Source organism: Camelus dromedarius, chromosome 8, assembly GCF_036321535.1.
Source record: "Camelus dromedarius isolate mCamDro1 chromosome 8, mCamDro1.pat, whole genome shotgun sequence".
NCBI classification, from domain to species: Eukaryota; Metazoa; Chordata; class Mammalia; order Artiodactyla; family Camelidae; genus Camelus; species Camelus dromedarius.
Window position 1 is genome coordinate 57,868,477 of NC_087443.1, and position 13,415 is coordinate 57,881,891.

Here is a 13,415-nt window from a genome sequence, read left to right on the forward strand (position 1 = left end):
TCTTCCTCTTTTCTAATAGAAGCACCTAAAGCTATGAATTTCCCTTTAAACACTGTTTTAGCTGCATCCCCCAGATTCTGATACAGTGCTTTCACTTTCATTCAACTAAAATTTCCCATATGATTTATTCTTTTAACTGTGGGTTATTTAGAAGTGTGGTATTTACTTTCTAAGTATTTTGAATATCCAGAAATCTTTCTGTTATCAAATTCCAGTTTAGTTCTGCTGTGGTCAGAAAACATAGTTTATATAATTTTAAATTTATTGAAATGTTTTATATCCTGGCATATAGTCTATCATACTGAGTGCTCTATGTACACGTAAAAATAATGTATATTCTGCAGTTATTGAGAAGAGTGTTCTATAAATGTCAGTTAGGTTAAGAAGATTGATGGTATCATTCATCTTATATATATATATCCTTGCTGATTTTCCACCTACTTTCTCTACTACTACTAGGAAAGGAATGTTAAATTCCTACCTCTTATTAGGATTTGCTTTTCTCTTTAATTCTGTTTCACTTCATGTATTTTAAAGCTCTGTTATTAGATAAAAGCACATTAAAAATTTTTCTACCAGCCTGAAGAATTGACCCTTTTATCATAATAAAATGTCCCTCTTTATCTCCTTACCTTAAAGTTTACTTTCTCTGACATTAATATAGCCATGCCAGCTTTTAAGGCTTACTGTTTACATGGCATATCTTTTTTTCTTTTTTTCTTCTTTCTCTCTCTCTCTCTCTTTTAACTTTCAACATACCTATGTCTTTATATTTAAAGTACATCTCTTGAGGGAGGGTATTGCTCTCACTCCTAAAGTTGTCCTAGCTGGGGTCTCAAATGAATGCCTTAAGTGCTCCAAGTCCCTCTACTCTGGCTAGACTAGATATCCAATATTTCTGAGTACTGTGCACCTTCAGGTATCTTTACTCAGCTCTTAGCCCCACAGTAGCTGCTGTGTCAAGCCTCACAGAGTCTTGCCCTACTCATGCCTGGTCCAGTGCTTGGCCAAAGACCTGAGATAAATCCCCAAGCAGATTCCTGCTCCTATATCCATTTGCCACACTCTCCTCCTTTACCTTGTCCTATAAATCTCAGCCCTCTCAGACCTATGAAAATGAAGACAAATGGTTGCTGTAATACACCATTGAGATTTTGAAGTTACCTGTTGCACAGCCAAAAGGGGGGGGAGGGGCACAATATGATGTTAGTTATTTTGACTGGACCAGCTGAGCACATCACTCTTTCATCAAACACATACAACTCTTATTATCTGGGTAAACTCCTATTATCTTCTAAGATCCAATTCATGACACCTCCTCTATGAAGCCTACAGGATTAGTCCTTATCTCCTACATGCTCTATATCTAAGGATTCTTTAGTCTGTTTTATTCATTGATGTATATCAATACCTGGAGCACTGCCTGGTACACAGCAGACCCTCCATAAATATCTGCAGAATGAATGATTTAACACACTAAATTACTTCAAGTTATATATCAAAACATGCATTCATATCCCCAATGATCATGCTACCCTTTCCCACATCGCTGTACATGGTCTCACAGGACTCATTTCCTATTAGGAAGGTTGGGCTTTGATTTTTAGGTACTTGGAAGCCCTTGAAATTTTTGAATAGGCAAGTATAATGGTTAGAATTGGAACTAGTTGCAAACGACTGAGCACCCCCAAATATAAGAGAAAAAAGGGGGGAAAAGTGTGTGTGTATGTGTGTTTACAATTTTCTTCCAGATGAAGACAAAAGGGTATCCTAAGGAAAATTATTCTGGTCATTTATCTTCATATTATTTTTTAAAAACAGGTTTACTGAGTCAAAATTCACGTATTATATAATGCACCCATTTAAAGTGACCAATTCAATGGGTCTTAGTATATTCTCAAAATTGTGCAACCTGCACCACTATCAATGTTAGAACATTTTCATCATCTCAAAAATAAACCATACCCATTAGCAGTCACTTCCCATTTCCTCCCGAAAGTCTCTCTACCCTTCCCACCTCAGCCAACCAGTAATCTACTTTGTCTGGAATCACACAATATGTAGTCTTTTGTGACGGGCTTCTTTCACTTAGCATGATGTTTTCAAGGTCTTCATGTAATTTTCAAACATAAATATGATCAGCTTAAAGCATATATAATAATTAAAAGCACAGAATACAAAGCCAGACTGCCCAGATATATCTTCCAGCTCCATCCCTTATTAGAGTTATGTGATGAGGCAAGTTGCTTAACTTTTCTGTGCCTTAATTTCCTCACCTATAAAATGGGTTTAGTAATAGAACCTACCTCACAGGATCATATTGAAATTTAAATGAGTTAATATATGTAAAGCACTTAGAATGGCACCATACACAAAGTAAGCACTACACAGGGGTTAGCTGCTATCATCATCATCCTCCTCCTCCTCATCTTCATCATCACCCACCTTAAAGAGAGAAATTATAGATAGTCTCAAAATCTTTTCCATAGCTTTGGGATGAGCTTTGGTATTTAATAGGTTTTAAAATGAGTGTCTCAGGAGTGAGAAATGGGGAAGAATTGATAATGAGTATAGGGTTTCTTTTTAGGATGATGAAAATGTTGTGGAATTAGATAGTGGTGGTGGTTGCAGAAATTTGTAATATACCAAAAACAAAACAAAGCAAAACCCCACTCAGCTGTATACTTTAAAAGAGTGAATTATATTTCAATTTGAATGTCTCTCTTCTTTCAGAAACCGCTATACTTCAAGCCAAAAAAAAAAAAAAATAGCAAAGGCATACGTGAATATCCTGCCTTGAAAAAAAGCTAGAAATGTAAATAGTTTCCCTATTCTGCACCCTCCCCATCCCCTCCCCAGTTTTTCCTACACTTTATGTTTTAAAAATGTGTTTGCATTTTATTCCTGCTATTAGCTGCAGATGGAGGGTAGGTAATACAGTGTCTGGTTACGTGGATTTTCACTGGGCATGACTACATAAAAGAGCAAATTTTAAAAGAGAAATCATTTTTGCTACTAAATTACATTAAGTAATAACTATATTCATAGCAGTTAAGGGCTCAGACTAAAGTCAGAGAGAACTGGGTTCAATTTTTGGTTCTGCCATTTGTCAAGCTACGTTGACTTTGGGCAAGTTATTGAAACCACTCTGAACCTTAGTTTCCTCATCCGTAAACTGAAGACAGTAAGTAATTTACTTCACGGTGTGTTATGAGGATTAAACCTGATCATGTAGGTAAAATATTTAATACACTTCCTGGCAAACAGTAAGCATTCATGTTATTTTGTAAATGTCAGCTATGAGGATGGTGACAGTGACAATGAAGGAGGAGGAGGAGAGGAACTGTCATCATCTCCCAGACTGACTATAACATAAATAATACAGATGAGGCAGCAACTTCTGCGTGGAGCCAACTGCTCAAAACTACTGTCTTCTTGAGAGGACAGGGGAGTAATAAGACTCTTACTTGTGATTACTGGTCACAAGAACACCAAGCAATTGACATTCCCCATACCGTAAGCTCTAAATGAACTGTGTATTCACAACAGACCCACAAGGATTTGGCAGCAGTTTACAAACAAGACCTTTATATATGGGTCCAAGAAAACTGTTGCCAAACGCCTTCTAGGGATAGAAGAGGGATATGAAATTAATTTATTTACTCTTATAAAAAAAAATCCTGTACTTCTAGGAAAACCACTGATAATACTGTTAAATCTTTCAAATGGATCTACCTTTTAAATTTTGTTTTAAAAATTGCTCTTTTGGGACTTCACATTTACAAATCTGAGATGGCCAGGGCCCTACTTTAGACTCTCCCCATCTTTTCTGGGACCACAGCAAAAGCTTCCTAAATGGTTACCTACCCAGTCCCTCTATTCTGTTTTCCACACTGCATCTAGGATTTTTTTTTTAATACAAAAATCTCATAATTCTCTACTGCTTGAAGTACGACAAGAGCTTTCCATCCACCACTGGAAGGAAGCGACTAAAACTCTTTTTTGCAGATCGTACAAAGCTCATCATGACCTGGTCCCCACCCACAAGTCTGGTCTCATTTCTGGACACTCTTCATCCACCATGTACCCTAAACTCTAGTCTCATCAAAATACTGGCAGTTCTCTACAAGGCGCTACAGCTTTATAACACATATACCACAATACATTATTACAACACAATACATCTACAGACTGCTGTTCAAACATTATCTCATGTGTGTGATAGTGCTACTGTGGACAGGGGTGAATAGGAAGTCGTATTTTAGTTAAATAATCACAGCAAGGAAGAACAATCAATAACTTGCAAATCAGCTCTGATTAACACTTTTATTGTAAATAATAATCATATTTTATGTTTTAAGTATTTGGAGTTACCAAAAGAGATTATGACCAAGGCCAACTTCCACCTACGGAATATAAGAAAAAAGTTTGAACACACTGGTAAAATTCAACACAGAGATTTTCATTAATTTACTGTTATCAGTGCCTTTAACTAAAGCAAACCTCTTAACATAACCAATTAATCTTATAATAGAAGTGTAAGTAGGGCTGTAATAAATGTATTAAATGTCTTTCCATTCTATGTTAGATTTTTAGCCGTGGTTTATCACCTATTTGGCTTTAAAACTAAATGAAAATACTGACATTGAGATACTTTATTCTTACAATCATCAAGTCACTAAAGCCGAACATAGTTTCACACTTCAACAATCTTCATCCTTTTTACTTTAATATTGACTCATTACCCTGCAGAACTATCACAGTTGACTAGTAGGTCAAGGCAGCAAGACTAAAACAAAAATAAAACAAAATTGGACTTCTTCCTGTCTACAATGGTCCAGATACTGTAATTACTAAATAACATCTAGGCAGTGGCAGCAAAAAGAACAGGTAATGAAAACTATGGTTCTGAAGAACATTCACATTAGTATTACACTCCACAGCTCAGCTAGACGTTCAAGAATACAGGACCCCAGCAGGCACTAACAAAGGTCTGGTTTTAATGTAAACTCATTCTCCTCTTCCCTGACCCTCCAGGGATTCTGTTTCCTGATAAGCAGATCTAAACTGTAAGACAATAATATCCCAAGGAGGTTCTGGCACTGAGCCCCAGAAATCCTTAAAGCAACAAACAATGTCCACAAGAAGAAAACCAGAGCACTCGCTCCCCCATTCTCCCCTCTGACTCGAGGGAACATGAAAATGCCTTGCCAAAGAGAAGTTATAAAGTTCCTTCTGAGGCAAAATGTTTTTAAACAGAGATGGTCTGCTGTTGATAATGTCATTCCCTGTCACCTGGGACACTCTGTAAGACTCCTCGGAAATGACCTCCAGGACAGACCAAGCTATCTGTGGGCCAGTGAATCCTTTCTATTTATGGAAGCTAAATAACTTGGAACCTTGTGGAGTAACTGACAGATTCAAAGTGTAAATTAACTCACAAGACAATAAGGTGGCGTCACAAGCCATTTAAAAAAATCCAGAATGTGGGAAACTATACAAAATTCTTTAACAAAATAAACTGTAATCAAAAATCAAAATGAAAGTGGAAGGAAAGGGAACTGATTAATTAAAAGCTACTTAAGAAACATATTAACTGAATACCATGGGTGCCATTTCTTGAATTCTTATTCAAACAAGTCAATTGTTTAAGAAACTGAGACAAATGGGAGAAATTTTGAACACTGACTGGCTTCTTGATTATATTAAGGAATCAGTGCTACTTTTTTAAGGTGACAGTAATGGTATTGTTGTCATATGTAAGTAATAGGGAATTATTTTTCTTTTTCTAGGTCACCAAAACCAGAGGGTCTGTAAAAAGGCAAAGGGAGGTAGAACACAAACCAACTCAGCTTTCTAGATCTTACATAGAGTGTTGGATACATGGATGTTTGTTGTACTGTTCTTTAATCATTTTTGCAAATCTTAAATACATCTTTAGGAAAAGGTCGAAAAGCCAAGCAATGCTCCCTGGATAGGTAGTTTCAGAGCCTTTCCCTTTTTGAGGTGCCACCGGTTTGTGACTGCCCACAGAGCCAACACAGGATCTGGGAAAGAGCTCCCTGAGCAGCTCCAGCTGCAGACAAAATCCTCCCGGCGCTGGTGAGTAGTGCGGTGAACAAGAAAAAAGGACAGCCCTCAATAGCCATGTGACTGTGTCAGTCACTCCTGGTCTTCAGTCACCTGCTTACCTGAGGCCTGCTACGGCACGCTGGTTCAGAATAGGCTTTGGCAAAAAACAGACATGAGTTTGATTTCCAGTTCTATCATTTAACAGCAGAATATAAACTTTAGGGCAAGTTTCTTAACCAATTTGTACCTTAGTTTCTCCATATGTAAAATGAGGGTTACAACAGCTCCTTCCTTAAAAACTGTTCTGGAGATTAAAAGGGAGTGCATTTAGTATGGTGGCTGGCTACCATATTAGCTGTCATTATTACACTATTGTTGTTTTATATTCCTTTCATTTGAATTCAGACTATTAGTGAAACCCAAGACATTCATTATTGTAATTAATAATTACTTATTGCTATCATTATGTCATTACTGTTGTAGGAGGGAGAAAGAGACACATCCGATTAGAGTCGAAAGTGGGGACATGGAAATTAATAGAATATATATGGGTAGATCTGGATCAGACTTGAGGGCCAGGCAGCAGAGTCTAAGATTTGCTGGGTAACAAGTGTCGAGCAGCAACATAAATGAAGGCAGTATTTCAAGACCATGACTCAGACAATGGTTTATACTAGATTGGACCCATGGCATTGGCCTCCAGGACAGCATTATGGTGTATTTGTGGCAACTTTTTCCTTCAGCATCCTATACAGTGCTATTAATATAATTTGAGGCCTTGCTTTATTATAAAGTGACATGACTGCTCATCATGACGATCCTCAACCAAATCCAAAATGACAGAAATGCCAAATGCTTTCTGCATGGCTGGGGATGGGAGGAAAGAATAAACGAGAAAGGGGGAGGACATGGGGCATGAGGCTGGGAGTTCAGCACAACTCGGCACATCCATTGCAACTTTTTCTGCTGATGGAGCAGATCATTTATCCTTAGAGAATCAATCACCTCATGGAAACAATGCAGAGTGTATGCTGGGCCCAGAACCCACGGCCAGAACGTCAGCACTGACCATTCTCTCTGGGGCCCTACTCACACCATGTGCTTGTCAGCAACACAGGCTCTCACACTCCACTTGCAGAAACCATAGACCCCACAGGAATGGCTACACGAGATGTGGAGAAATTAGCTCTGTGGCTGGGTTGACAGTTATACTGGCTTACAAGGTCAAGGAGGAAATGGGGACTCTACCAGTTTACTGAACCCATACGTTTAAAAGAGACTAAGAGAACTTTCTTCGCTTACCCCTCCCTTATATCTCCCTGTCTCTGTATCACAGGGCTGCCTCCTTACAGACTGATTCATTTTGTGGGTTCCCTCTGTTGAGGGTACGTTATGCACCAGGCAAGGATCCAGGTGCTTGGGATTTATCAGTGAACAAGATTCCTGTCCTTGATGAACTTCCTCCTTAAAGGATGGGGAAGGCAGACAATAGCATTTTCTGAAGTGACAGGTGTTTCGGCAAATGAAAAAGAGCAGGGTGAAGGGATGAGCAGTGAGGAGGGGAGGGCAGTTCGGTATTGAATCCACCAGGTGACAGGAATGTTAACTTAAGAATTCTGTCTGTCACTTCCTGTAATTTATTACCACAGCCCCTCAGCAGTCACCACACTAGCAAAAGGTGATTAGGGAAACAAGACAGAAGTGTTGGGTTTATTTCAGGATCAAAAGAAAATAAATTACAACCATTTTCTCTATATTTTTTATTTTCTGAAAGATGAATGCAAATGTAGTCCAAATAAGGAAGGTGCTAACTGAACTGAAGCAAAGTGACATCAAATTGACTTCTCTCCAAAGGGAACCCTTCTACGCTGTTGGTTGGAATGCAGTTTGGTGCCTCCACTGTGGAAAACTGTATGGAGATTCCTCAAAAGACTAAAAATAGACTTACCATATGACCCAGTAATCCTGCTCCTGGGCATATATCCAGAAGGAACCCTAATTCAAAAAGACACCAGCACCCCAATGTTCATAGCAGCACTATTTACAATAGCCAAGACATGGAAACAGCCTAAAAGTCCATCAACAGATGACTGGATAAAGAAGTTGTGGTATATTTATACAACGGAATACTATTCTGCCATAAAAATGACAACATAATGCCATTTGCAGCAACATGGATGTCCCTGGAGAATGTCATTCTAAGTGAAGTAAGCCAGAAAGAGAAAGAAAAATACCGTACCATATCACTCATACATGGAATCTAAGAAAAAAAAAGAAGAAGATGAACTTAAATATAAAACAGAAACAGACTGAGACTTAGAATACAAACTTGTGGTTTCCAGGGGGGGAGGGAGGTGGGAAGGGACAGACTGGAAGTTCGAGATTTGTAGGTACTGACAGGTATATATAGAATAGATAAACAAGTTTATACTATATAGCACAGGGAAATATATACAAGATCTTGTGGTAGCTCATGGTGAAAAAGAATGTAAAAATGAATATATATATATTCATGTATGACAGGAAAATTGTGCTCTACACCAGAAATTGACACAACATTGTAAACTGACTATAACTCAATGAAATTAAAACAAAAATCAACTTCTCTCTCCCTTCCCTCCCCCAAGCTAGTCTTTGGTCTGCTGGCATTTGGGCTATGGCTTCTCCACAGTCTGATAATGAGGCTGGGCTGTCTGTACACTGACACAGCCTGTTCAAAATGTCCAATTATCAGCAAGCTGTAACCCTGCCCCTAATAAGCTAATCATATCTTTCTTGTTGCTTTTTTTCAGAGGACCAATCAAAGGAAGACAAACAAGAGCTGATGACCTAAGCCTGAAAGAGGAGGGGTGAAACAGAATTACATAGCCCAATGTTAGGTTCACTCTCCTCCTCTGCAATACATCCCGCAGCCCCGCAAAAAGATCAGAGAGTGAGAGAAAAATACGTAACACTTTAACAGGGGTTGGTGCTAAGAGGCAAGATTAAAGATTTGCTTTTCTGTATCTTGCAAATTTTTGACAATGAAGAGGTATAATTTTTACAATTAGAAAAAAAAAAATAGCTAGTTAAAAAAAAACAAAAAACCAACCATGTGCCGAAAGAGATGGCCGTGAGAATCTACTACCAAACACCCTAGTAGTTGCTGGAGGGCTACCTGCTGAACTAACTCAATGTTTCGTGAAATGTATTTAGGTGAGATTTATACCCAGAGCAGAGACTGATCCAGAGTAAGGAAACTATAATTTGACATATCTTATATTTACAATCATGCTGACGACTACAGTTATGCTGAATATAGCACTCTCATTCTTCACACCAAATATTTAAATTCTGACTCTTTGCAGGAGGAAAAAGTTGATCTAATGGTCAAATAAGCTTATATTGGAATTGTGAGATGTTTATCATAAATGTATATATGTAGGATTCAGGAATACTGAAGACTTTTATAAATCTTCTTACGCTTGAAGGTTAACCTTGGCATAGGCTTACGAGTTTGGTAAGCGGCCTCCTGATGCCACCTTATTTCTTTGGAGACAAATTCTGAAAAAGTATTTGACAAGGCTTAATATCCATTTATGATGAAAATGCTCAGTAAACTAGGAATACGTAGAGGAGACCACCTTAACTCGACAAAGGTACATCTAAAACCTAAAACAAACATTATAAGAAATGGCAAACTTTAGACTCATTCTCTTTTAATATTGAGAACAAGACAAAGATGTTCACTAGCACAGCAAGTATTCTGACAAAGTCCTGGACGTTCTGGTCAGTGCTATAAAGGAAAGACAAATAAGAAGTATAAGGATGGGAAAGATGCAACAAACTATCACTGTTTTCAAAGGATATGATTAACAATGGGGAGGAAAAAACCAACAGAAATGAACAGACTATTTGAATAAGACAGTAAAGCCAGGCTGTCAGATACAAGATCTATTTTCAATAATCAGTATCAATAGCCAACTGGAAAATAATAGTAATAGAAAGAAGCATGATTCACAATAGCAACAAAACTATCAAGTATTTAGAAATTAACTTAACCAAGAATATGCTCCTAGACCTTTATGGAGAAAACTTTAAAGTTCTAAGGGACTTTAAAATGAGTTGATGAAGCACTTAGGGGTACTAAATGATGTCTGCAACTAACTCAAATGGGTCAGGAAAAAATGCACAGAAATGCAGAGAGGGAGTGAAAAAGCAAATATGGCAAAATGCTAACATCTGGTGAATCTAGGTGAGGGATACACAGGAGCTCTTTGTACTAATCTTAGAACACTTCTGTCAGTTTAAAGTTATTTCCAAATAAAACAAAAACCCTGAAAAAAAAATGAGCTGAGTAAGTGAACACATTACATGCTCTTGAATGAAATGAGTTAATATCAAAAAGATGGCAAGCCTCTCCCAAATAATTTATAAATTCAATGTAATTCCAATAAAATCCCTCAAAAAATTTGAGGAACTTGATAAACTTATTCTAAATTTTATATGGAAAAATAATGGCCCAGGAGTAGCTAAGTAAACTTAAAAATAAAGAACAGAGATGGGGTGCTTGCTGTGCCAGTCATAAGTATATATTACAAAATTGCTGTAATAAAAGCAGAGTAATAAAAAATAGAGCAAGAACTGACAGACTAATGGAACAGAATAGAGGTTTAGAGACAGATCGGTATATCCATGGAAATCATAGAGGAGAAAGAGGGTACCACAATGCAATGGAGGAAAGCATGGCTTTTTTGGAGATGTTATTGGAAAAACTGGTACATTAAATGGAGAGTAGTAAGGCTGGATCCCTTTCTAACATACTGTGCAATGTGGGCTTAGATGAATTAAAGAAACAGCTATGGCCTAGGGACTGCGAGGGCCTTCTTAAACAAACTCTAAAAGCATAAAATATAAGCCAAAGAATTTATTTAATTACATTGAAATTAAGAATTTTTCTTGATGAAAGAACAAAGACAAAACTAACAGATGAGACAATATCTGCAAAGTGACGATGAGTGAACATCTGTAACTGTCTTCCACAAGTCAACAGCAACAATACAGACAGCAGTTCCAACAGAAAGCAGGCAAAGATAGGAATAAGTAATTTACAGGTGACACTATATAAGAGATGTTCACAATTATTAGTCATCAAAGAAATACAAAGAAAAATGACAAGGTATCCTGTGTACCTATGAGATTAGAAAAGGTGAAGAGCTGGAGGAAGCTGAGTGTTGGTTGGGACATGAGGATGTAGGAACGAACCCTTGAACACATCCGGTGGGAGAGAGACTGGTGCATTGTAGGGAGGAATCTGGCACTGTTTAATCAGATCAGGACATGCAAGCCTATGACTCAGCAATGCCCTTCTAAGTATATATCCTGCAGAAATACTACACAGCTTTATAAGTGGACAGGCATGAAGATGCTCACTGCAGCAATGTTTGTGGTGGCAGAGAGTAGGGACAACCTGAATAACAATCACACAGAGAAAAGTAAAACTGTGGTTCACATATGCAGCATGGAATATAATGCAGCATTCAAAAACAAAGAATTAGATGTACACATAAAAAGACAGGTGGATCTTAAAAACAGTATCTGGGGCAGAGGGTATAGCTCAGTGGTAGAGTGCATGCCTAGCATGCATGAGGTCCTGGGTTCAATCCCTACTACCTCCATTAAATAAAATAAATAAACCTAATTACCTTCCCACCAAAAAAAAGTTAAAAAAAAAAAAAAAGAAAGAAAGAAACAGTACCCAGAGGAAAGAGAAGCAAAATGAAACATAGCATTCATTACAAACTAAAATACATAATTATAAAACAAATATCCCCACTTTGCAAGATCCTATACAGATTAAAAGAAACATACGCGTTAGAATGAGCACCTTACCGGGCATGAGGTAAATAGGAGAAGGATAAGGGAATTAAAAACAAAAAGAAATCTTTTAGACTCCTTGCATGTAAAAAAGAAGAATTCAAATAACCTATGATAAAAATAAAATTAGAATTGTTTCCTTCCCCTAAGTTTCCAACTTTCCTAACAACAAAAGCAACTTTGGTTGCCAGCTCTGCTGATGAGTAACAGCTTTTCATCCTTTTTCAAGCAGGAAGGGAAAAATTTAGGGATCAGCAGAGTACTAAAGGGATCAGCGGAGAATGATCACGAAACAATGTTTTTGTTCTCGTGACCTGACAACCTGACTGAAAAGACCTGATTACGTCTTGATTAGGAGTGATTCAGCTAAAGGCAGGTTGGCGGCATCAAGTTTTCAGGTCATTTGAAACAAATTACCTTTAGACCCTAATCAAATACAGTCCTCTGGGTCCTCACAGTGATTCCACACTAACTTACAATCTAAAAATTCTAGAGCAACAGGGCACCTGGTTATTTTACAGATGAGGAACAAAGGACTGTGGTTGAGGGTCACACAGCTGGTATGAAAGGGAAGCTAATGCTCACTGCCCTTGAGCCCCTTCTGTCCATCTGGCCCTGCAGCCAGACTGATGGTGTTAAAACACAAGTCGTCATAAGCTTCTCTGTTCAAAACCCTCTACTGGCTTCCCCCTCACGCAGAACAAAGACCAAAACCCTGGCAACTGCCTCACTGCTGTGCCCCTCCCTACTCCCACCACCTCTCATCTGCTGCACTTTCCCCTCGCCTACATGGGGACCGCCTGGCCACCACGACCTCACCACCCCGCACAGATGCCAAACATGCTCCTGCATCAGGGCTTGGAATGCACTCATCCCTCCGCCTCCTGCTCACTCCCTCATTCCCCTCAAGCCTGAGGTCAAAAGCCATCTTAGTGGAGGCCTTCTTTGATGGCTTTGCGTAGAAAATATATCCTCCCTGACCCCTGCACACTTAGCCTTTTCCACTTACACCTCTTTTAAAGTTCATAGCCCTCACGACCATGTGACCACGATCCATGTACTTTTTATTTCCCATCTGTCTCCACCGCACAAGAATATCTATTGCATGAGGGCAGTTTTGTTCACAGCTGTATCCCAGCACTTAGTACAGAGCCTAGCATATACAGGTGCTCTATAGTAAATATTTGCTGAATGAATGAACAAGTCAAGACCACAACTCATGCCTTCAGACTCCTAGCACGGTACAAAGTTACATGTAAACGCCCTATCTGCTCCACCCTGCTGCTCAGCTCTTGGTGGTCACATCCTCCAAATTAGAAGACCCTACAAATCTGAAAATGGAATACTACATTTCAGCTATTCTGCCTCTATTTTACCTCCTATGGCTGACTTTTATGCATCGAGGATTAAGAACCCAACCAAAACTTAACGCCTTTGTTTGCTTAACAGCTCTTTCATCATAAAGCTGATCTGATTTTACAGCTATT

General features: G+C 38.4%; 1 protein-coding gene across 3 annotated transcripts in view; it reads right to left on the minus strand.

Annotated features, from left to right (window-relative positions):
* Window positions 1–13,415, minus strand: part of DNMBP (dynamin binding protein) — a 92,671-nt gene that overhangs the window by 76,315 nt on the left and 2,941 nt on the right. The gene's annotated exons all lie outside the window — the stretch shown is intronic.